This window comes from Rattus norvegicus, chromosome 7 (genome assembly GCF_021556685.1).
Source record: "Rattus norvegicus strain SHRSP/BbbUtx chromosome 7, alternate assembly SHRSP_T2T, whole genome shotgun sequence".
Classification (NCBI taxonomy): domain Eukaryota; kingdom Metazoa; phylum Chordata; class Mammalia; order Rodentia; family Muridae; genus Rattus; species Rattus norvegicus.
In genome coordinates, this window is record NC_141540.1 from 20,789,127 (window position 1) to 20,815,921 (window position 26,795).

General features: G+C 35.7%; 1 protein-coding gene across 1 annotated transcript in view; it reads left to right on the plus strand.

Moving 5' to 3' along the window:
* The window catches only part of LOC148004489 (uncharacterized), a 190,425-nt gene that overhangs the window by 139,821 nt on the left and 23,809 nt on the right, over positions 1-26,795 (plus strand). The window contains exons 6-9 of the mRNA XM_087559376.1: positions 7,382-7,445; positions 9,708-9,800; positions 12,537-12,595; positions 13,409-13,491. The gene's annotated coding sequence lies outside the window, so the exon portion shown is untranslated. The remainder of the gene's footprint in view (positions 1-7,381; positions 7,446-9,707; positions 9,801-12,536; positions 12,596-13,408; positions 13,492-26,795) is intronic.

Below are 26,795 nucleotides of genomic sequence, written 5' to 3' on the forward strand. Positions count from 1 at the left end.
ATCAGCAATATTGCCTGGGTTTGGTGACTGTGTGTATATGAGCTAGATCCCCAGATGGGGCAGTCCCTTGATTGCCTTTACTTCAGACTCTGCTTCAAACTTTGTCTCCATGATTCCACTTATAAATATTTTTGTTTCCCATTCTAAGAAGTACTGAAGCATCAGCAATTTGGTCCTTCTTGAGCTTCATGGGGTCCGTGGACTGTATCTTTGGTAATCTGAGCTTTTGGGCCATTATCCACTTATCAGTGAGCACATACTATATGTCTTTTTTTGTGATTGGGTTATATCATTCAGGATGATATTTTCTAGTTCCATCCATTTGCCTGTGAATTTCATGAAGTCATTGTTTTTAATAGCTGAATAGAACACCATTGTGTAAATGTACCACATTTTCTGTATCCATTCCTCTGTCGAGAGACATCAGGGCTGAGTTTTTGATCCTAGCCATTCTCACTGGTGTGAGGTGGAATCTCAGGGTTGTTTTGATTTGCATTTCCCTTATGACTAAAGATGTTGAACATTTCTTTAGGTGTTTCTCAGCCATACGGCATTCCTCAACTGTGAATTCTTTGTTTAGCTCTGAACCCCATTTTTTTCTTTTCTATTTTTCGGAGCTGGGGACCGAACCCAGGGCCTTGCGCTTGCTAGGCAAGCGCTCTGCCACTGAGCTAAATCCCCAACCCCTCTGAACCCCATTTTAATAGGGTTATTTGTCTCCCTGTGGTCTAACTTTTTGAGTTCTTTGTATATTTTGGATATAAGCCCTCTATCTGTTGTAGGATTGTAAAGATCTTTTCCCAATCTGTTGGTTGCCATTTTGTCCTAACCACAGTGTCCTTTGCCTTACAGAAGCTTTGCAGTTTTATGTGATCCCATTTTTCGATTCTTGATCTTAGAGCATAAGCCATTGGTGTTTTGTTCAGGAAATTTTCTCCAGTGCCCATGTGTTCCAGATGCTTCCCAACTTTTTCTTCTATTAGTTTGAGTGTATCTGGTTTAATGTGGAGTTCCTTGATCCACTTGGACTTAAGCTTTGTACAGGGTGCTGAGCATGGATCGATCTGCATTCTTCTACATGTTGACCTCCAGTTGAACCAGCACCATTTGCTGAAAATGCTATCTTTTTTTCCATTTGATGGTTTTGGCTCCTTTGTCAAAAATCAAGCGACCATAGGTGTGTGGGTTCATTTCTTGTTCTTCAATTCTGTTCCACTGATCTACCTGCCTGTCTCTGTAGCAATAGCATACAGTTTTTAATCACTGTTGCTCTGTAATACTTCTTGAGGTCAGGGATGGTGATTACCCTAGATGTTCTTTTATTGTTGAGTATAGTTTTTATTATCCTGGGTTTTTTGTTATTCTAAATGAATTTGCAAATTTCTTTTTCTAACTGTATAAAGAATTGAATTGGATTTTTTTTGCGGATTGCATTGAATCTATAGATTGTTTTTGGGAAAATGCCCACTTTTACTATATTAATCCTACCACTCCATGAACGTGGCAGGTCTTTCCATCTTCTGAGATCTTCTTCAATTTATTTCTTCAGAGAGTTGAAGTTCTTGGCATACCTATCTTTCACTTGCTTGGTTAAATTCACACTGAGGTATTTTATATTATTTTGGACTTTAGTGAAGGCTGTCATTTCCTTAATTTCTTTATCAGTCTGTTTATCCTTTGAGTACAGGAAGTCTAGTAATTTGTTTGACTTCCTTGTATACCCAGACCCTGTAGTCTTCTTGCAGGTTTTTGGTCACCTCTTTCTTTAGGTTAGGGAAGCTTTCTTCTATAATTTTTTGAAGATATTTATTGACCCTTTCATTTGGGAGTCTTCACTTTCTTCTGTACCTATTATCCTTAGGTTTTATCTTCTCCTTGTGTCCTGGATTTTCTGGATATTTTGGGCTAGGAGCTTTTTGCATTTTACATTATCCTTGATCTTGTGTTGATGTTTTCTGTGGTATCTTCTTCCCTGACATATTCTCTTCTATCTCTTGCATTATGTTAATGATGTTTGCATCTATGGCCCTGATCTCTTCCCTTGGTTTTCAATCTCCAGGTTTGTCTCTCTTTGTGCTTTCTTTATTCTGTTTACATTTTTAAATCCTGGATGGCTTTCTTCAATTTCTTTACCTGTTTGGCTGTGTTTTCCTATAATTCTTGAAGGGATTTTTGTGTTTTCTCCTTAAGGGCTTCTACTTGTTTCCTGTGTTGTCCTGTATTCCTTTAAGGGAGTTTATTTATGTTCTTCTTTAAGTCTTGTATCATCATCATGAGCTGTGATTTTAAATCCAAGTCTTGTTTTTCTGGTTTGTTTGGATATCCAGTATTTGCTTTTGTGGGAGAACTGGACTCTGATGATGTAATTTAGTCTTGGTTTCTGTTGCTTAGGTTCCTGGGCTTCCCTCTTGTCATCAGTTTGTCTCTGGCATTATCTTGTCTTACTGTTTTTGAAAGTAGCTTGACCCTCCTGTAAGCTTCTATGTCAGCACTCCTGTAGACCTGTTTTCCTATTTTCTTTTAGCTGGTTCTGGGAACAGAGTGTTCTGCTCTCAGCTGTGTAGGTTTTCCTGGTGACTGTTTTTCAGCTCTCGGCACAGGGAGGAATCAGAAGTGTCCTGCCCGTAACTGCTCCTAGGTCCATGTGCCCAGGTGGTACAGATGGCACTAGGTGATTTCCTGTTGGGTCAGTAATGTGTGCAGAGGTTAGTTTCCTCTGTTTTCTCAGGAGTGTCCACACTTCTGAGGGTCCATCGCTCTCCCCTATTTGGGTGTAGGCAGCTGTTTGATTCAGTTCAGTTCTGGGTACAGAGCAGAAGCACAGGTACCTGCCACTGCCTGCTCCTATATTCCTGTGTCCAGAGGCACTATGCAGTTTCCTCTTTTCCCAGGGATTTGGGCAAATGTGGGTAAAAGTGGCAGTCTGTTCTGCAGTCTCAGGATGGCCCATAATTCTGGGTGTTTAGCTCTCTCCCCCATGAGATTTGGGAGCAGGGAACTGTGGGACATGATTAGTTCCTTAAATGTTTTCTTGAGAGAAACTGGTATTGGATGGAGGCATATGTCAAAGTGACAGCTATATATCACTCTCTTCCTTTCTCAAATGCATTTGAAATCAGGAACTATGCGCACCTGAATCTCAGTAACTATGAATATCACAAATGAAATCAACTAAATTGTATAGATACAGAGGAAAGAAAAAACATTATATTGTTGTCTCTTAAATTTAACTAAAGTATTGCAAGGAGATAGTTAAATTTCAACATTTCTCCTAATGGAAATGAGAATTTCCATTCTCATTGTATCTCTTTGTAGTGGTGATTGTTTATGACACTAAATAGTTTAAATTATTATAATTGTCAATATTTTGAATCCTTAAAAATTAAGGATCTTCTCTTTACACCATCAGTAAGTAGTGAGGTGACCTTTGTGATGGGCTTTTTCAAGTTGCTAGTAGGGATGGGGAGTAGGCAGCCACTACAACAAAAGTAGGACAAAACCCCAACCTTTCTTAGGGAAAAGATTATTAATTTGTCCCAGAAATTCTATTAGTCTCATAACAAAGCAAGAGTTATTTCTGAGTAGCCATTGCATTTAAATGGTTAATATCAGAAAAAGAGAAGACAAAAATGTATGGTTCTTTCCATCTACCCAAGGTTTCAGAGCTCTACCATGTCATTTCTAACAATTATAGTGATTTTATCAGCCTCAATTCAAATTCTAGATGCAGCAAATACTGGGGTATGGAGCCATTTAAGTTATCCCCTTGAGCTGTTAAAACACTCTCAAGAAAGAATGGGATGAATTAAAATTAAAAACCTGTATAGGCATTGTGGGATCATACATAGCAAGTCCTATCTCTTTTAAAGGTTCATTGATTGTGAAAGCGTCGACTATCTCAGAACATGGCACTCCTGGAAAAAAAGGAAGTTTTATATTATTTTATGAGAACAAAGAGAAGATGTTTGGTCTCATGAGGAGGGAAATCTATGGTAGAATCCAATTAAGGTTTCCCAGAAAGCTTTAGAATAAGCTAATAGTTAAGATTTGAGTCAAGAAAAGGTATGTTAAGTGTGCATAATGAGGAGAGGGAAATTTCTGTTCCCAAAAATTTGATGAAGAGAATCAGCTTTGTGAGGAGTGATATTTTAAATACCGGGAGGTAGAGATAGAAGGTCATCTCCACACCAAGATGTTATCCATATAATGATAATTTTGGATAACATTGTTTAAGCAGAACCTTAATGCTATGGCAACAGCCTCTTGGCAAGTGGTGGGACTATTTGCCATCCCACAGGGAAGAACTGTCCATTGATACTGTGAGGTCTGCCCAGAGTGGTTAATTGGAGGTATTGAGAATGTGAAGCATTGGCATACCTTGGTGTTGTGAGAGATAGAGACAAAGCAGGCCTTAATGTCTATTCAAAAGTGAGGCCCATTGGCAGTAATGGCAGAGAAAAGGGGTACATTTAGAGACACTCAAACTTGAATTGTTTTATTAATTGCTCTAAGTCTTGTAGCAATACACACACACACACACACACACACACACACACACACACACACCTCTTTTTTTAATAGAAAACACAAAAATATTCCATAGGTTGCAGGAAGAGTGCATATGGTAAAGTTTGTTTAAATGGTTTGTTACCTATATGAATTGTTATCTTTCATTGAGAAAATTCTGAGATGCTAGACAACCACAAAGCCTCTATTGGAACCATTTTTCTTCTTCCTTTGAGGCATAGGGCTGGCCTGTTTTAAGTTTAAAGAGTGCAGTCATTTTCCATCTTTAATGTTAGTGACTAGTTAATGACTATCTGTTTTCCAACAGAAGCCCCTTCAGCATCAGGGACAGACTGTTTGGTGCGGTGGCAATTCTGGTGAAGTTGGTCCCCTAAGGGTACTTGCCTTTCCTGTGTCTCTGTTTTAAACATTCAAGGCAAGCCTCTTCTAATTTAATCTTGGCTGTGAAGGCCTACAAAATGTAGGCAGCACAATGGGATATGTTCCCAATATCCAAAGTGGCCAAAATCCATCTATAGTGTTTATCTTTGAGGTTCTAGCACATGAACCTGTAATCAGAAATTATACACTCCTGAATGACGTTTTAAAGGAAGTTTAGGATGAGGTGTTGACATTTTAATTTTAGGGTCATTTTAGTTTTAAGATTAAGGTCAGAAAGAGTCTTTTTTTCATGTCAGCAGCTAAGAATTTCAGAAAATCTGCCCTGGTTAAATCTAAACTTCATTAACGTTGTAGGAATCCACAGCTTTTCACTTACTGATGAAAGAACATACTCTGTTTCCAAAACATCACAATTTTTTCACTTTAATTCTGAGGTTAACATACATTGATGATACATAGACTGGTTTAATTCAGCTGTAAATTTCTGCACACCTATGTTATATACTATATATGTCAAAGGTTTTCTCTTTCTATTTTAGGAGCAATTTGTTATCCCCAAGTAGTCAAATTTCACTTTATTTATCACACATTATTTTAAGATATCTGTGTCTGAATCTACCAGTAAACTATGATTTTTATAATGAATTACTAATACCTTTGGAAATTTAAACGACAATGACTTAGTGTTTTAAGTCTTCAGTGTGTTTAGTTTTGAACTAAAAATTTAGCTCCCATCAAATTTGTTTCCCATGAAGGGACAGTTGATTATGACTTATTTCCAGAAATAGAGTGAAATAACAAAATGAAAATCAATGAAAAGAAAAACTAGTTTTAGATCAGCTGTGTTATCACACAATGCAAAAATCCTGTCCATAATTCTTGAAATTCACGTGTTATAGCTTTGTGCTGTCAGGCCTTAAGAAATGAGGTGACAGGTATTGTTGAGCTCTGAGTTTATTTTGTCATCAATATTTTTCCTTTTTTTTTATGGGAAGAGCGTTTTCAAAAGTACTTCAAGGTCTACTACAAAGCAGTCCTCAGTCATCATTAGACTTATTAGAGTAGGGAAGACAATGCCTTCTCTGTGTCCTCTTTACAGTGGTCCACACATTGACAGATGGCCATTATGATAATCAGGATGCATTGAGGGGGATTATCTTCCCAGTTTTCTTAGTAGTGGGCAAGTTAAGCAATATGCAACCGTGTTTTGAGGTTATAAGTGTCATATGCCATGATCCAGGAGGTTATCTCAAAGACATTTTATCAAAAGGAAGTGGTCTTTCATTTTGGTTAGTTTCATGCCACAGATTTTGAATAATGCTTTTAGACATTTGATCAATAATTCCTTTTGATTAGAAGAAGAGCTCCTCATATGGAAAAGGTTTATAAACTCTATAGTCTATGGATAACTTTCCCATGGGGATTTTTGGCTCTACTGTGCACCACCAGAGTCTTTGATACAAGACCAAAAGAAAATTTCAGAGAAATGGGTGACCATCTAAAGACTCCAGTTTCACAAATAGAGTGAAGTAAGGAATAGGAGCAGTGAAGCAGCTGCCAGTATCTCAAGTTTAAGTTCTACTGTGACAACCTAAGATAACATGGATTAATCTAACATTATTGCTATGTATTTTCATAAATTTTTCATGTTTATGGGCGTATTATATGCATATACGTTTATGTTAGCCACTGGATACCAAAAAAGATGTTGGATCCTGTGGGTGTGGAATTACATGTGCATAACATCCATGATGTCTGTTAGCTGGGAATTCTGAAAGATGAATCAGTGCTCTTAATACTGATCCATTACTCCAGATTTAAATTTTTAATTTTAAATACCCATTTCTCTGACAGTGACAGTGTCTATGTCATTTTATATTTGCCATTGATCAAAAGATTAGAACTAATATTGGTGTTTAAATTTTTGTTTGAAGTCTGACAATAACATGGGATAAAGTAAAAAATACCTTGAAGTACAAGACTCAGGGAATGGATTGCATGACTAAGGTGTTTCCTCTGAAGTATCAAAGATTATTCTGGTGTTTGTGATCAACAAGAACCTTGGATTGTGGGAAGTATGGCAAAGGAAAGAACTTTAGTTCATTTATCTGCCTGACTAGATCCTGTAGTGTTCAAAGTAACAGTAATGGCTCAGGAATATAATCCTCTTACCTAGTCCCAGGACAAACTTCCTCTTCCTTATGTCTTTTAATCCTGTTTTCATTTCTCTAATTGAGGGGGTATTCTGAATTTTGTTTATGAGAAGTGATATGGAAAGAAAGTAAGAAGGACTCTTTTTATTAGCATTTGATTCAAATCAGTTTGCTCATGTTAAATTGACAAATCATAGATATGGAATGCAAATTAAAATGTTAGCTTTTAATATTGTGATGTTTTGTTTTTCTATGTTAAAGCCTTAGATAGCAGGATTGTTCAAAGCTATGTTCTAAGACAATCATTTTATATTTTGCAGGTGAATTTTTAAAACTGATGGAAATACTGTTAAAAAATTCCAACATTTAGTTATGAAAGTTGTTGTAAGTATGAATTCATAGATACCGTGCAACATTTACATAGAATGCATTCCTCTGAGCCACCTGTTCTTCTAGTCCTGATAACAGAAGTGCACACCTACCTGTTCATTACACATAATATTATTCCAATTGATAACAGCTCACAAAGAAAAAAATTAGTTTGCACTAATACAGCGTCACTCTTTATATAAAACACACTGAGTGCAATGGCATACACAGCTATTGATAGCAAAATCCAAGCTAACTTGGTGCCATTGTTGCAGAGATTTTGCCTCATAAATTTTTCTTTGTATACCTTTTCTTCCCTTACAGATAGTTCACTTTTTATCATGATATCCATTTTTGGTTTGCTATGGGATTTCTGTGTGTAGGAATATGTTTGTCACTCTACCTAAATATGTTTCTTGTCTTTTGGTTTAGATATATTTTATCATAGTTTTCATCTTTTATTCTGGTTGTATGTAGTTTTATTTTATCTTATGTTATTTTATCTATTATTCTTTAGACTCCTGATCATTTTATAATAACAAATAAAATATGCAGTGGACTTGTGGGGTTGTGGGACATTGCAAGTATTTAAGTGCAAATGGAGAAGACCGCTTATCAAAGTATGTTATATTGTACAACATTATATTATATTGTATTGTTTGATGATATATACTTTAAATCTAATATTCGTGGCCCATGTTATCTGGAATAATGTTTGGGGTAAAAAGGATTTTGTAGAAAGATTAGTGAGGGAATCTTTTGCTGAAATTGTATCTTGAATACACTGGTATTATACTTAAAAATCATGTATTCTACTTAAATGGATTTTAAAAGAAATTTAATTAAATTTCACAATTTCATCATTTCAAGGACAGCAATTTTTCAACAGAGTGAGAAAATTGATTTTCTCCATTTTGATATACAGGATGAAAAGAATAATTTCTTTGGAGAGATTCGGGTTCAAATTCATGTTGTGGCAATAACTGTACTGATGGAAAATTCTCTGGAAAATGAGAAAACTTTTTGAGCATTCTATTTAGCCTGAGCTTTGCCATAATCTAGCTACAGTGTATCAGTATCTACACAGGAGCAATTACCTATATTGCTAAACCAAAATTAATGCTTAGTATTATCATTATACATTCATTCATAATGCATAATACAAAAGGGTCTTGGTGATGCACTGGTTTGTCCTAAATTTCAAGAGTCAATCTGGGAAACTTCCTCTATAAGGCCACCTTACAGAAATACTTTTGAATAGTATCTCAATTAATATCTTTCTCCATTGCCTGTAATTGCTTTCTGATTTTCTACTAGGGGCAGCTTGCATTTTCCCACAATCCCCAAAATGTAAGCATCGAACTAACTTGAGTTATCTAAAAAAGTCTTGTTTTACTGTCTTTGACAATCTAATGTCTACATTATTAGAATTTCTTAGGTACTGAGTGAGTTTGAACTTTAAAATTGTGATTTTCAAACACATTTTTACACAACAGAAAAAAATTAATATTTGTGGAAATCATAATCAAAATTCAAGTCAAATAAATCTTGAGATGTATTTATCTATAATCAATAAAGCCTTGTAAATAAAGCCTTGTAAAGGTGCCACAGTTTTTTTGATTGTGAACTTAATTATTTGGATTTTCTTGTCTGTCTTCATGAAAAATTCATCTAGATATTATTAAAGTAGGGAATGTATTTGCTCTATCTTTTACTTTAAATTTGCTATGCTAGATGAAGACATAATGGGGAGAGTATATCTTAGAGTTTGCTTTTTTTTTTCCTTTGGGAAACTAATTTTTTGGATGATTTTTATTTATTTACATTTCAAATGTTATCCTTTTTCCCAGTTTCCTGTCCATAAATCCACTGTACCAGCCCCCTCCCCCTTCTTCTGTGAGAGTGCTCCCCATCCCATGCATACACCACTCCCTGCCTAGCCACTCCAGATGCCTTTCAACAGAGGACTTTTTAATTATAAACTTTACTATGCAATATTCCATACAGTGTCTTTCGATCATATTCACACCCTCTTTCAGATTATACCCTGCTTCCTACTCACCTGACCTTGAATTTTCTTTCTCCTTTTCTCCCTTTCTCCCACCTCTCCCTTCCTTCAATCCTCCATGTTTCTTTAAATCCATTCAGTCCAGTTTATACTGGCCAATTATTTTGTGGTTTAAATGAGATTTATTAGAAAAAACAAACAGGGCAGTTACATAGCACAGTTAGTAAAAGCTTGTCTGGTATGCACAAGGGCCTGGGTTTCATTCCTAGCACCAGATGAAGCAGAGCGTGGTGAAACCCACCTATAATTCCAACATTCAGGCAAGAGAGAGAAGATGGTCTGAAATTCACGGTCATCCTTAGGTATGTAGTAGTTTCCTTTGTTAACCATGTAAATGTAACAAAATTTAGAATTTGCATTAAAAGGAAGATCCCATGATAGTATGCTATAAATTGTGCAATAATAGTTATAACTGATATACGACTCTCTTTGGTACTGATACAATTATTGTAAATCAATTAAGTCTGAAGAGAAAATAACAATAGGACTGTGTACAAGCAAATGTTTCTAATAGCATCAATATTCAGAACAGTATTCATGATCTGCAATTACTGGTTTATGCCTGTTTGTCCCAAGCTAGCATGTATGGAATTTCTTTTTTGTATATTTGTTTTTGTAAGGAAAGCCCTATATTGAGCTTGGTTCCACCTGCCCTTTTCTTGTCCTGATTTATATAATATATATGGCTAAATAAATCCATAGGAGTAAGCCAGTGAGAAGTACTTTTTCATGACCTGTTGCATAATATGCTGCCTTCAGTTTTCTGTCAAGGTTGTACCTTTCCTTTCCTCCATAACCTAGCACTTCTGTTATGTCACTCAAATAAATTATCTCTTTCACAAGTTGTTTTTCATCATGGTGTTTCATCAGAGTATTGGTAAACTTATTTAAAACAAGATTCATGGTTAGAAGTGGATATTAGTAAAATATCTGGTTGCAAAATATATATACATATATATATATAGTATAAATTAGTACACTGTGTTGAAGGAGCTCACATTTTATCACTTTAATAAGTGAAAAAATTTCTGTATCAATCCCAGAGATTATCAATCTCTTTAACACAACTCTCAAGAATCTAGACTTGGCCCTAATAAGTTGTTCTGGAATTGATGGGATTTATTGATGTTTTCCTTGTGTCAGACACCACAGAGTACACGGAATTTTACCTACTGTGGATGGTACTATATCTGATCGTACACAGTGATGAAATCTGCACAGTTTCCTATATCTCTGATATGATATTATGCACATGGAATGTTCTTCATTCCACATCAACAGGAGTGTCTGAATCTTATACTTTGGAATTAATGATTTTCCTTATAATATTTGACTTTGTTTTGTGGGCAAGATGTAGCTTTATGGTTTGTAAGTACTGAGGAAAAGAAAGATGGCATTAAAGTAATTCATAAGAATGACCCTTCACATCCAGTTTGTATCATAAACCATCCTGAAGATTGCACAAAAGGCACAGAATATCAAGGGTCTGGGGCATAGGTGTTAATATTTATTTTGTCTAAATATATAATTTATGTTAAGCTTAATGATAAATCTCCTGAAAGATCATCTTACATTTTTCAAGTAAGCAGGCAAACATGTAAAAAAGGATAGCTAGACAATTTGTGACCTCAGTTTCACAAATTGGTGAAACAGCAACTGGCAGTAGTGGTACAATCACCATTGGCTAAGACTTTTACTTCCACAGAAAGAACTTGAGGTAAAAGTGGATTAACATTTCACTATTATTATATAATTTCAAAAATATTTGTATATGTTTTATTTGCATGTATATATGTCCATAGTTTCCATGCAATAGTCCAGGAGGACAGAAAAAAATGTAGGATCCTACAGGATTGGATTTCCAGTTGATTAAGGGTCACCATGTCTTTTAGCTGGAAACTCTGAAAGTTGAATCAATGTTCTCAATATTTATCAAATACTCTAAATATTTATACTTTTAAGCAGCTCTACTGATTTGACACTGAGAGTTTCTATGCTATGTGATATTTGCCATTGAGAACAAAAGATTAGAACTAACTTTTTTTAATATTTCTGCTTGAAAAAGAAAATGTGTTGTGGTTCAAGGACCAAGAATGCAGCAATTTCTTCATCAAAAATATCATCACATAGAAAATTTGAATTATTATGTTCATTAAACTTATATGGTAGTGACACAAAATATTTTGAAAGGAATTTTTTCAAAGTAACTTAACATATTGAAAATTTGTGAATTTTGTCGAGAGCATTTGGTGAATAAAAATTTTGAAGAGGGGACAATGGTCTGAACAGCAGGATCCTTGCTGGCACTAAATCCCAGAGTCTCAGGTGTGATCCATGTCACTCGGACATTCAACCAAACGAAACACTTTCTAAGGTGTCAGTATGATTTCAAAGTTTTATCATGATATAAATTTGTAATCTCACTTTTCTCAAGAAACCTATACATGGGTTTGAAATTTTATGTGATCAGGAAGAAAAGAATACATTCATTTGTAATAATTTTACTCTGTGTGTATGTAGGTCTTCATCAGAGTATTGTACAATTCCTGGGTGAAAATGGACTACATACTAAGGTCTTATCTGTGCAGGGTCAAAGATTATTCTAGGATTTGTGCTCAACAAGGACCTATAGGTATTGGAAGTGTGGGAATAGAAAGAGCAGAAGTGAATCTCTATGGAGAACTAGACATTGTAGTCATGAATATGGTGGCAGTGGCTCAGGAATATAATCCTGATTTCTCTTGCCAAGACTAATTTCCATTTCATCATGTCTTTTAGTCATATTTTTACTTTTGCATTGCAAGGGACATTCTGAATTTTATTTTTGAGAAATTATAGAGAAAGTAAGCAGGAAGTACATTCTTTTGTTTCAAATCATTTTGCTTGTATTAAACTTGGCATACAAAAAAAAGTTAGTCATGAAATAGAATATAAAATGTCAGTGTCTTGTATGGAGATGCATTATTTTCTACATAAAACCCTTAGTTAGCAGGGTTATTAGAAACTATATTCTCAAACATATATTTCATATCCTACAGGTAAATTTCTTCAAGGAATTATACAATCAATCTCCCAATGTTGACTTAGAAAATATTTTGTAAGTATGCTTTCACAGATACTGAGAGTATGTATTCAGACTGTGCTTGCTGAATACATGAAATAGACACAAACCAATGTCCATTTCTTCACTAACCAAGAAGATATCTTCTATTGACAACTGCTTAGAAAAGAAAAATTAGTTTACTCCAAAATAGACATGATTCATAAAAACACATTTAAATTCAAGTTCTTCACAGAATTTGTAGGCCAAAAGAAAGTCAATTCAGTGACAGTTTGGGAGTATTATTGTTTCATGTTTGCCTGTATGTCTTTTCTTACTTAACAGATGTGCTTATCTATCAAGAGTTTATTTTGCTTATCTCTTGAGATTTACTCTTTTGAGTTTCTAAGGGATCTCTTTGTGTAAGAATAGGCTTGTCACTGTGTTTATATGTTTTTTTAGAGCTTTTCCTTTGGATATTTCATTTTGCTGGTTGTTTTGATATTTTCTTTTCTGGTTGTGGGTTTTTATCTCATTTTATTTTACTATTAGGATTTATTTTATTTTTTAGACATTAGTGGTTTATAAGGAGAGAAATAAGAAAGGATGAGGACTTGGGTTATTGAGGAAGATTAGGGTGACCTGACAGGGGCTGAATGAGGGGTACCCATATTTACAAAATGTTATGTTACATGGTTTATAACATATATGCACATGTTTATTATAAATATATTTATATATAAACTACTTCAATTAATTTTATAATATATCATACATTTATATATTTATATATTATATATTATACATTTATAATAACTTCATTTAATTTCCTTCTCCCTTGCCTTTAATTGACTTCTTATTTCCCACTAGGAGCAGCATTGTTCTTTACATGGATCCCAGAAGTGAAACCATATATATACAAATATGCTTTGAATATGATGTCCTTGGTCCAGGTGATTTTGAAACTGTGCTTGGTAAAAAGGGATGCTTACAAAGAATATTAAGAGAATCCTCTGCTGAAATTGGGTCCTTAAGTCACTGGTATTATTTATAAAACTAGACTATTATTCTTATGTGGCACTTTCAAAAATGTTTAATTAGATTTAAATTTTTCATCATCATTTTCCAGAATAATAATTTTTCAGCAATGTGAGATTACTTCATTAGGAGATATAGGTAGAAAACTTAAGTTCTTTTAATAGATTTTGATTTATATCAACTTTTTGGCAATGAATGTAATGAGGAATTATTATCTGGAAATTGAGGAAATGATTTGAAGGCTCTATGTAATTTAAGGTTTACCATAATATAGGTACAGAGAATTAGTATCTACAGATAGAGCAAATTTGTATCATAATACACTGAAAGTAATGCTTAGTATTAGAATTTTATATTTATGAATATATGTCTTCAGTGATATAAAAATGCTTAATGCGCCACTGGTATTTCTGAAAGTTCAGGAGTTAAGCTGTGGCGAGTTCATCAATAAGGACCTGTCCTATGTAGAAATATTTTGAATATTATATTAATTAATTACATTCTCCTTTGACATTCTGATTAATTACATTCTGATTTCCCCCTAGGAATGTCTTGCTTTGTTACCATGATTTCATGAACAAAAACATCCAGCTGGTTTGAGTTTTCTGAGAATCAAATCTCATTACAATGTTGTTGATGGTACAGTGGCCTATCATACTAGAAAAATTTGTTACTCATTGATTCATTGTGAATTTATATACATTGTGATTGTTACATACATTTTCTTTCAACTGTCAAAATCATTAACACTAGGGATCATGATTAGGAATTACCTCAAAGCATGAATCAGCGTATATGTAAATATGATCAATAAAGTATTTAATATTACAAGGTGCCACAGTTTTCATGACTGTGGACTTATTTTTAAATTTAATTTTATTATTATTTTACTTATTCTCTATACCACCAATTCACTGTCCAACTCCTGGTCATCTCCTCCAATAATGTTTTCCCCACCCACTGCCCCTTCTCCTCTGAGCTGGTTGGCACAGAAATGTTTGTCCTCCCACCCTGATATTTAGTCTCTCCAAGGCTAGGTGCTTTCTCTACCATTGAGGCTAGAGAAATATAGAAGCCCAGCTAGAAAGACATATTTTGTAATAGTCACTGTGCCAATTGTTTGGGACCTACATGAAATCTATGCTTCACATCCTCTACATATACTGGGAGGACTAGGTTCAGCACGTGCATGTTCATTAATTGGTAGTTCAGATTCTGAGAGTCCAAGGGTTCACGTGAGTTAACACTATTGTTCTTAATATTGAATTCCAAGCCCCTTTGGTCCCACAATCTTTTCTCCTATACTTGCATAAGAATCAACTATTTGGTAGTTATGTATAGTGCTCTGGTGCCAGAGTGATCTCGCCTGGAGATATCTCACCCAGTTAGCTGTGTGTGTTCAGGAAAAGAGGAGAGAACTTAGGTGGGGAGAGGAGACTGCTTCCACCACCTCCACTGCTGGTCCTACTTCACCTTAGTTGCTTGGCCCCGGCTGAGCCAGCAGGAGAATGACTAGCCTTCAAGGGGTGAAGGGAAGCTTCTAGCAGTGATTTTGGGGAGAGAAGATCTCTTCCCCAAGTAGAGGTGTTACAGCTCTTAAGACAGAAGTCCCGAGATAATGGAATATTTCTTGCACACCTTTAATTCTGAACATGACAGTTAAATCGTTTTTTAAATGGGTCAGTGTCTGACAGCAGTTAATTCCTATTGGTTTGGCCTTAGAGCCAGGGAAGACCACATCTACGTATTCAGGGGCATGGTCCTGTCTCTATGACTGATCTGTTTTGAGCCTATGTAACCTGTGGTCATAGCCTCACCTGTTTGGGAGGGGTTTAGGTTACTGCTCTATGGGACTGGTCTGTCTCAATCCTCTATATAGGAGTTTGTGGGGGGCTGCAGTGAGTGAGGCTCTGAGCTGAAAGGGAATGCACCTGCCATCCCTTTTAGGGTATCCCAAGGATTCAACTTGTCTTGACCAGGAATAATGGTACCTTTCACTGCCTGCAATCCCACAGTTATGAAAGTGTTTAGATAGTTTATGTGATCCTGATTTAACTTTGGTACCTGGTACCTGTCTAGAAAATTGTCTATTTCATTCAGATTTTCCACTTTTGTTGAATATAGGCTTTTGTAGTAGAATCTGATGACTTTTTGAATTTTCTCAGATACTGTTATGTCTCCTTTTTCAATTCTGATTTTGTTAATTTGGATATTCTTTATGTTCTCTCTGGTTAGTCTGGATACAGATTTATCTATCTTGTTGATTTTCTCGAAGAACCAGCTTCTGGTTTTATCGATTCTTTATATAGTTTGTTTTGTTTCTACTTAGTTGATTTCAGCCATGAGTTTGATTATTTCCTGCTGTCTACTCCTCTTGGATATATTTGCTTCTTTTTTCTAGAGATTTTAGGTATGCTGTGAAGACACTAATGTATGCTCTTGCCAATTTATTTTTGGAATTACTCAGAACTATGAGTTTTCCTCTTAGCACTGCTTTTATTGAGTTCCATAAGTTTGGGTATGTTGTGCTTTCATTGTCACTAAATTCTGAAAAGTCTTTAATTTCTTCTTTATTTCTTCCTTGACCAAGTTATCATTGAGTAGAAGCAGTTATTAGAAATCTCCCAACCGAAAAAAAGCCCAGAACCAGATGGGTTTACTGTAGAAATCTATCAGAACTTCATAGAAGACCTCATACTAATATGGTCCAAACTATTACACAAAATAGAAACAGAAAGAACACTAACCAATTCCATCTATTGAGTCACAATTATGCTTATATGTAACCCCACAAAGACCGAACAAAGAAAGAGAACTTTAGACCAATTTCCCTTATGAATATCAACACAAAAAAACTCAATAAAATTCTTACAAACCGAATCCAAGAACACCTCAAAATGATCATCCATCATGATGAAGTAGGCTTCATCCCAGGGTTGCATGGATTTTTCAATATATGAAAATCCATCAATGTATTCCACTATAAAAACAAATTCAAAGGAAAAAAAACACATCATTATAATATTAAATGCTCATAAAGCATTGGATATATTCAACACCCCTTCACATTAAAAGGCTTGGAAATATCAAGAATTCAAGGCCCATATTTAAATATAGTAAAATAATATACAGCAAATCGATAGCTAACCTCAAACTAAATGGAGAGAAACTGGAAGCAATCCCACTAAAATCAGTGACTACAGAATGTTGCCCACTCTCTACCTACTTATTCAATATAGTACTCCAAGTCCTAGCCAGAGAAATTAGACAACAAAAGGAGGTCAACGAATACAAATTGGAAGGGAAGAAGTTGAAATATCAATATTTGCAGATGCTATTATAGAATACTTAAGTGATCCCAAAAGTTCCACCACAGAACAACTTAGCCTGATAAACAGCTTCAGCCCAGTGCTGGGTATAAAGTTAAGTCAAACAAATCAGTAGCCTTCCTCTACTCAAAGTACAAACAGGCTCAGAAAGAAATTAGGTAAATAACACCTTACAAAGTAGTTATAGATAATATAAAATACTTCAGTGTGACTCTAACCAAACAAGTGAAAGATAAGTATGACAAAAACTTAAAGTCACTGAAGAAAGAAATTGAAGAAGAGCACAGAAGATGGAAAGCTCTCCCATGTTAAGTATTAGCAGGATTACTATTGAAAAAGTGGACATCCTGCCAAAAAATCTATAGATTCAGTGCAATCACCATCAAAATTCCAAATCATTTTTTCATATAATTAGAAAAAGCAATATGCAAATTAATTTGGAATAACAAAAACCCAGCATATAGAAACTACCCTTCACAATAAAAGAACTTCTGTGGGAATCACCATCCCTGAACTGAAGCTGAATTACAGAGCAATAGTGATAAAAAATAAACAAAACAAAACTGTATGGTTTTGGTACAGAGAGAGTCATGTAGATCAATGGAATAGGTTTCAAGATCCACAAATGAACCTATACACCTATGATCACTTGACTTTGACAAAGGAGCTAAAACCAGCCAGTGGAAAAAAGATAGCATTTTCACCAAATGGTCCTGGTTCAACTGGAGATCAGCATGTCAAAGAACGCAAATCAATCCATTCTTATCACCCTGTACAAAGCTTAAGTCCAAGTGGATCAAGGACCTCCACATCAAACCAGATACACTCAAACTAATAGAAGAAAAATTGGGGAAGAGTCTCGATCACATGTGCACTGAGGAACATTTCCTGAACAAAACACCAATGGCTTATGCTCTAAGATAAAGAATTGAGAAATGGGACCTCATAAAACTGCAAAGCTTCTGTAAGGCAAAGGACACTGTCATTAGGGCATAACAGCAACCAACAAATTGGAAAAATATCATTAACAGTCTTTTATTCCATAGAGGGCTAATATCCAATATATACAAACAGCATAAGATATTAGACTCCAGAGAATCAAATAATCCAATTAAAACATGGGATACAAAGCTAAACAAAGAATTCTCAGCTGAGGAATATTGGATGGCTGACAAGTACCTAAAGAAATATTCAATATCCTTAGTCATCAGGGAAATGCAAATCAAACCTGAGATACAACCTTGTATCAGACAGAATGGCTAAGATGAACTCTCAGGTGACAACAGATGCTGGTGAGGATGTGGAGAAAGAGAAAAAGTTTCCCCATTGTTGGTGGCATTGCAAGCTGGTACTGCTCAGAAAATTGGACAGTACTACCTGAGGACCAAGCTATACCACTACTGGGCATATACCCAAAAGATAGTCCAGTATATAAAAGGAACCATGTTCATAGCAGCCTTATTTATAATAGGTAAAAGCTGGGATGAACTCAGATATTCTTCAACAGAAGAATGGATACAGAAAATATGGTACATCTACACAATGGTACTATTAAAACAAATACATAACTATAAAAAAATAACTTCATGAAATTCATAGGCAAATGGATGGAACTAGAAAATATCCTGTGTGAGGGAACCCAGTCACAAAAGCACATATGTTATGCACTAACTGATAAGTGAATAATAGCCCAAAATCTCAGATTACTCAAGCCACAATCCACAGGCCAAATGAAGCTTAAGAAGGACAAGCAAAGTGTGGATGCTTAAGTATAAAAGAGGAAGCAACAATTATTATTCCTTAATATCTCTCAACATCAATGGATTCAATCTCCCAATAAAAAGACACAGATAACCAAACTGGATATGCAATGAGGACCCAACATTTTGCTGCCTACAGGAAACACACCTCAGAGACAAAGACAGACACTACCTCAGAGTAAAAGGCTGGAAAACAAAATTCCAAGGAAATGGTCCGAAGAAGCAAGCTGGAATAGACATTCTATATCGAATAAAATTGATTTTCAACCAAAAGTTATCAAAAATGATAAGGAAGGACACTTCATAGTCATCAAAGGAAAAATTCACCAAGACAAACTCTCAATCCTAAATATCTATGCTCCAAATAAAAGGGTACCTACATACATAAAGGAAACCTTACAAAAGCTCAAAACACACATTGCACCTCACACAATAATAGTAGATTTCAACATCCCACTATCATCAATAGACAGATCATGGAAACAGAAATTAAACAGAGACATAGACAGACTAAGAGAAGTCATGAACTAAATGGAATTAACAGATATTTATAGAAAATTCTATTCTAAAACAAAAGGATATCTTCTTCTCACCACCTCATGGTACTTTCTCCAAAATTGACCATATAGTCAGTCATAAAACAGGCCTCAAGAGATACAGAAACATAGAAATAATCTCATGTGTCCTATCAGACTACCATGGTCTAAAGCTGCTCTTCACAAACAATAAGGAAAGAATGCCCACATTCACATGGAAGTTGAACAATGCTCTACTCAACGATAACTTTGTCAAGGAAGAAATAAAGAAAGAAATTAAAGACTTCTTAGAATTTAATGAAAATGAAGGCACAACATACCGAAACTTATGGGACACAATGAAAGCTGTGTTAAGAGGAAATCTCATAGCTCTGAGTGCCTGCAGAATGAAACAGGAGAGAGAATATATCAGCAGCTTGATACCACACCTAAAAGCTCTAGAAAAAAAGAAGCAAATACACTCAGGAGGAGTAGAAGGCAGGAAATAATCAAACTCAGAGCTGAAATCAACCAGGTAGAAACAAAAAGGACCATACAAAGAATCGACAGAACCCAAAAGCTGGTTCTTTGAGAAAATCAACAAAATAGATAAATCCTTAGCCCAGACTAACCAGAGGACACAGAGAGTGTGTCCAAATTAACAAAGTCAGAAATGAAAAGGCACACATAAAAACAAATCAGAGGAAATTCAAAAAAATTATCAGATCCTACTACAAAGCCTATATTCAACAAAACTTGAAAATCTCGAGGAAATGTGCAATTTCCTAGACAAATACCAGGTACCAAAGTAAAATCAGGAACACATAAACCATTCCAATAAGCCCATAACTCCTACAGAAATAGGAATAGTCATTATAAGTCCTCATACCAATACTATCCAAACTATTCTACAAAATTGAAACAGATGGAGCACTACTGAATACCTCTAATGAAGGCACAATTACCACACAAAAACCAAACAAAGAAAGAGAACTTCAGACCAATTTCCCTTATGAATATCAATGCAAAAATACTCAATAAAATTCTTGCAGACTGAATTCAAGTGCACATCAAAACAATCATTCATCATGATCAAATAGGCTTCATTCCAGGGATGCAGGGATGGTTTAATATATGGAAAACCATCAATGTAATCCACTATATAAACAAACTTAAAGATAAGAAGCACATGATCATTTCACTAGGTACTGAGGAAGAATTTGACAAAATTCATCACTCCTTCATGATAAATGTCCTGGAAAGAACAGGAATTCAGGGCCAATACCTAAACATAGTAAAAGCCATATACAGCAAACCAGTAACTAATATTAAATTAAATGGAAAGAAACTTGAAGCAATCCCACTAAAATCAGGGATTAGACAAGGCTGCCCACTCTCTCAGTACTTATTAAATATATTTCTCGAAGTCCTAGCCAGAGCAATCAGACAACAAAAAGAGATCAAAGGGTTATAGATTGGAAAGGAAGAAGTCAAAGTATCACTATTTGAAGATGATATGATAGTATATTTAAGTGATCCCAAAAGTTCCACTAGAGAACTACTAAACCTGATAAACACCTTCAGCAAAGTGGCTGTCTATAAAATTAAGTCAAACAAATCAGTACCCTTCCTCTATACAAAATAGAAACAAGCCAAAAAAGAAACTAGGGAATGACACCCTTCATAATAGTCCCAAGTCATGTAAAATACCTCAGTGTGACTTCAACCATCCAAGTTAAAGATCTGTATGATAAGAACTTCAAGCCTCTGAAGAAAGAAATTGAAGATCTCAGAAGATGGAAAGATCTCCCATGCTCATGGATTGGCAGGGTGAATATAGTAAAAATGGCCATTTTACCAAAACTAATCTACAGATTCAATGCAATCCCCATCAAAATTCCAATCCAATTCTTCCTAGAGTTAGACAAAACAATTTGCAAGTTCATCTGGAATAACAAAAAAGCCAGGATAGCTAAAACTATCCTCAGCAATAAAAGGACTTCTGGGGGAATCACTATTCCTGAAGTCAAGCAGTATTACAGAGCAATAGTGATAAAAACTGTATGGTATTGGTACATTGACAGGCAGATAGACCAGTGGAATAGAAGTCTCAAAAATGAACCCACACACCTATAGTCACTTCATTTTTGACAAAGGAGCCAAAACCATCCAATGGAAAAAAGATAGCATTTTCAGAAAATAGTGCTGGTTCAACTGGAGGTCAGCATGTAGAAGAATGCAGATTGATCCATTCTTATCACCCTGTACAAAGCTTAAGTCCAAGTGGATCAAGGACTTCCACATCAAATCAGATACACTCAAACTAACAGAAGAATAAGTGGAACACATGGACACTGGAGAAAATTTCCTGAACAAAACACCAGTGGCTTATGCTCTAAGATCAAGAATCAAGAAATGGGATCTAATAAAACTACAAAGCTTCTGTAAGGCAAAGGGCACTGTTGTTAGGACAAAATGGCAACAAAGAGATTGGGAAAAGATCTTTACCAATCCTACAATTGATAGAGGGCTTATATCCAAAATATACAAAGAACTCCTGAAGGTACACTGCAGGGAGACAACCCTATTAAAAACTGGGTTCAGAGCTAAACAAGGAATTCACAGCTGAGGAATCCCGAGTGGTTGAGAAGCACCTAAAGAAATATTCAACATCTTTGGTTATAAGGGAAATGCAAATCAAAACAACCCTGAGATGCAACCTCACACCAGTCAGAATGGTTAAGATCAAAAACTCCGTTGACAGCAGATGCTGGCGAGGATGTGGAGAAAGAGGAACACACCTCAAATCCTGGTGGGATTGCAGACTGGTACAACCATTTTGGAAATCAGTCTGGAGGTTTCTCAGAAAATTGGACATTGAAGTACCTGAGGACCCAGATATACCTCTCTTGGACATATATGCAAAAGATGCCCCAACATGTAACAAAGACACATCCTCCACTTTATTCATAGCAGCCTTATTTATAATAGCCAGAAGCTGGAAAGAACCCAGATGCCCTTCAAGAGAGGAATGGATACAGAAAATGTGGTACATCTACACAATGGAATATTACTCAGCTAACAAAAGCAATGATTTTATTAAATTCATATGCTAATGGATGGAACTGGAAAATGTCATCCTTAGTGAGGCAACTCAATCACAGTAAAACACACATTGTGTGCACTCATTATTAGGTGGATATTAGCCCAAATCCTTGAATTACCCTATATGCACAGAACACATGAAACTCAAGAAGAATGACCACAATGTGGATGCTTAACTCCTTCTTTAAAAGGGGAATGAGAATACCCTTTGAGGGTGATAGGGTGGCAAAGTTTAGAAAAAAGACTGAAGGAATGCCCATTCAGAGTGTGCCACACATGTGGCCCATACATATACAGCCACGAAACTACATAAGATTGATGAAGCTAAGAGGTGCAGGTTGATATGAACTGGATGTATATCTCTCCTGAGAGACACAGCCATAATACGGCAAACACATAGGCGAATGCCAGCAGCAAACCACAGAACTGAAAACGGGACCCCCCTTGAAGGACTCAGAGAAAGGCCTGAAAGAACTTGAAGGGGCATGAGACCCCATATGAACCACAATACCAACCAACGAGAGCTTCCAGGGACTAAGACACTAACCAAAGTGTATACATGGACTGATCCTGGGCTCCAACTGCATAGGTAGCAATGAATAGCCTAGTAAGGGCACCAGTGGAAGGGGAAGCCCTTTCTCCTGCCAAGACTTAACCCCCATTGTAGGTGAGGGTGGTAATGGGGGGAGGATGGGGAGGGGAACAGCCATATAGAATTTGAGGGGGACGGGTTAGGGGGATGTTGGCCTGGAAACTGGGAAAGGGAATAACAATTGAAATGTAAAAACAAAATACTCAATTTAATAAGGATGGAGAAAAAATAGAAGTGGCAACACAAATATTCATAGGAGGCGATATGTAGGTTGTTTGGAACAGAGACTGAAGGAATGACCATTCAGAGCCTGCCCCTCCTGGGGATCCAGCCCATATACATACAGCCACCATACACAGACACTATTGCTGATGCAAAATTTTGCGGTGAGAGGAGCCTCTTATAGCTGTCTCCTGAGAGGCTCTGACAAAGCATGAAAAATACAAAGGCAAATGCTCACAGCCAATGATTCAACTGAGAATGGTATCTCCTTTGAAGGAGTTAGAGAAAAGTTTGAAGGAGCTGAAGGGTTTTGCAACCCTATAAGAACAATAATACCAACCAACCAGAGCTCCTAAGGCCTAAACCACTATCCAAAGAGTGCACATGATCAGACCCATGGCTCCAGCTGCATATGTAGCAGAGAATGGTCTTATTGGGCACGAATGGAGGAGAAGCACTTGGTCCTACCAAAGCTGAACCCATCTCCCTCTAGTGTAGAGGAATGTCAGGGTGGGGATCTGGGAAGGCATGAGCGTTTGGGTTGCGGAACACCCTCATAGAAGTAGGGGGAAGGCAGATGGAATAGGGTGTTTATGGATGGAAAACCAGGAAAGAGTATAATATTTGAAATGTAAATTAAAAGGTCTAGTAAAGAAAATGAAAAAAAGAGAAAATAAACAGTATACATCAGCAGAGCAAGGGGAAAAAAGGATCTTAACCTCTTCTGATATGTAATATGACTGCTTAAATGTTGTCAAATGAAATGCTTTGAATTGGCTTTCTAAACTTCCATTAAGTCTTTCCTGAATGTTGTTTCTACCAGCACTAGAAAACATTGGAATATTTACATTCCCTAAAGAAGGCCTTTCAATAGAGATACAACTTCTGTATGTATAGTCAATCATTGGTAGAAGTGTGAAGCTCAAAGCACCCATTGTACCTCACATAATAGTATTGGGAGAGTTCAACACCGCACTCTCACCTATAGATAAATCATTTAAGCAGAAACTAAACAGACACTGTGAAACTAACAGAATTTATGACCCAAATGGATTTAACAGACATCTGCAGAACATTTCATCCTTAAACAAAAGATTATAACTTCTCAACATCTCATGATCCCTTCTCAAAATTGACTATATAATCAGACACAAAGCAAGCCTCAACCAATACAAGAAGAGTGAAATAGTTCTCTGTATCCTGCCAGATCACCACAGATTAAGGCTGGTGTTCAATAACAATGACAATATAAAAAACAAAAACAACAAACCAGAAAGCCCACATATACTGTGTCCGAGCCCATGGGAGATCAACGGAGACCCTGGAGAAGTAAGTGGGAATGGATGGGCCAAGAGGAACAAGAACCCCCATGTATGTTTTTTGGAAACAAGGGCCCATGAGGTGGAAAACATAAAGCTCAGGCAAAGAAAGTCATAAGCAGGCCGGTTGGCCCCAGACAATACAGAAACTGAACAACTCTCTATTCAATGATAATTTGGTCAGGGAAGAAATAAAGAAGGAAATTAAAGACATTTTAGAGTTTAATGAAAATGAGTGCATAACATACTGAAAAGTATAGGACTCAGTGAAAGCAGTGCTAAGAAAAACTTATAGATCTGAGTGCCTCCATAAAGAAATTGGAGAGAGCATACACTGAACTTAAAATATACCTGAAAGTTCTAGAACAAAAAGCAGAAGATGCATCCAAGAGTAGTAGACAACTGTAAATAATTAAACTCAGGGCTGGAATCAACCAAACAGAAAAAAGAGAAATATACAAAAAGATCAACCAAACCTGGAGTCTTGTCTTGTCTTTTCTCTTCTCTGTTCTCTTTTCTTTTCTTTTCTTTTTTTCTTTTCTTTCTTTCTTTCTTTCCTCCTTCCTTCCTTTTTTCTTTTCTTTTCTTTTCTTTGAGAAAATCATCAAGAGAGATATAAACACTTATCCAGAATAACCAGAGGGCATAGGGACAGAATCAAAATAAACAAACTTATAAATGAATAGGGAGACATAACAGCAGAAACTGAAGAAACTGAAAAATCAAAAGATCCTACTACATAACCCTATACACAACAAAACTGGAAAACCTAGATAAAAGGGGTGATTTTTGAGACAGATACCAGGTATCAAAGTTAAATCAGGATCAGATAAACCATCTAAACAGTCCCATGGTTTTAGTGCATAATTCTATCAGACTTTCAAAGCAGATCTAATACCAATACTTCTCAAATGGGAGGGGGAGGGATTAGGGGGATTTTTGCCCGGAAACCGGGAAAAGGAATAACATTCGAAATGTAAATAAGAAATACTCAAATTAATAAAAAAAAACTATTTCACAAACTAAAGACAGAAAGACCATTACCTAATATGTTCTATGAAGATACTGTTATACTGATAAGTAAACCACATAAAGACCCAAAAAAGAAAGAGAACTTCCAACAAATTTCAGTTGTGAATTTTGATGCAAAAATACTCAAAAAATTTCTTGCAAAGAACACATCAAAACAATCATTCGCTATGATCAAGTTGACTTCATCCCAGAGATGCAGAAATGATCCAATACACAGAAATCCATTAACATAATCAAATATAGAAAAAATAAAGTAAAAAGAAGCCCACAACACATGATCATCTCATTAGATACTGAAAAAGCATTCGACAAAATACAACACTACTTCGTGGTAAAAGTGTTGGAGGTATCACGAATTCAAAGTTCATAATTAACTTAATGTAGAGCAAACCAATAGCCAACATCAAACTAAATGGAGAGAAACTTGAAGCAATCCCACTAAAATCAGGGACAAGATACGGCATATTCATTTAATATATTACTGGAAGTTCTAGCCAGAACAGTTAGCTAATAAAAAGAGATCCAAAGGATACAAATTGGAAAGAAGGAAATCAAGATATCACTATTTGCACATCATATGATAGTATACATAAGTGACTCCAAAGAATCGACCATAGACTTCCTAAAGTTTATCAACAACTTCATAAAATTGATGCATATAAAATTAACATAAACAAATCAATAGCCTTCCTCTATTCAAAGGATAAATTATCTGAGAAAGAAATTATTAAAGTGAACCACTTACAATAGTCACAAATAATATAAAATATCCTGGTGTGAATCTAAACCTGTAGGTAAAAAACTGTTATGAAAAGAACATCAAGTCTCTAAAGAAAGTAATTGAAGAAGACCTCAGAAGATGGAAAAATCTCCCATTCTCATGGATCAGCATGGAACATAGTAAAAGTGGCCATCATACGAAAAGCAATCTACAGATTCAATGCAATCCCCATCAAAATTCCAAATCAATTCTTCATAGAAATAGAAAGGACAATTCTCAAATGCATCTGGAATATAAATGAAAAAGAAAACAGGCTAACAACAACAAAAAATTCTCAATACTAAAAGAACTTCTGAAGGAATTGCCATCCCTGACCTCAAGCTGTACGACAGAGCAATAGTGATTAAAAACTGCATGGTATTTGTATAGAGATGTGGAGGTAGTTTAAAAACATAGAATTGAAGAACCAGTGATAAACACTCACACCTATGGCCACTTGGTCTTTGAAAAAAGACACCAAAATCATCCAGTGAATAAAAGTCCACATTTTAAACAAATAGTGCTGATTCAACTGGCAGTCTGCATGTAGAAGGATGCAAGTTGATTCATTCTTATCTCCTTGTA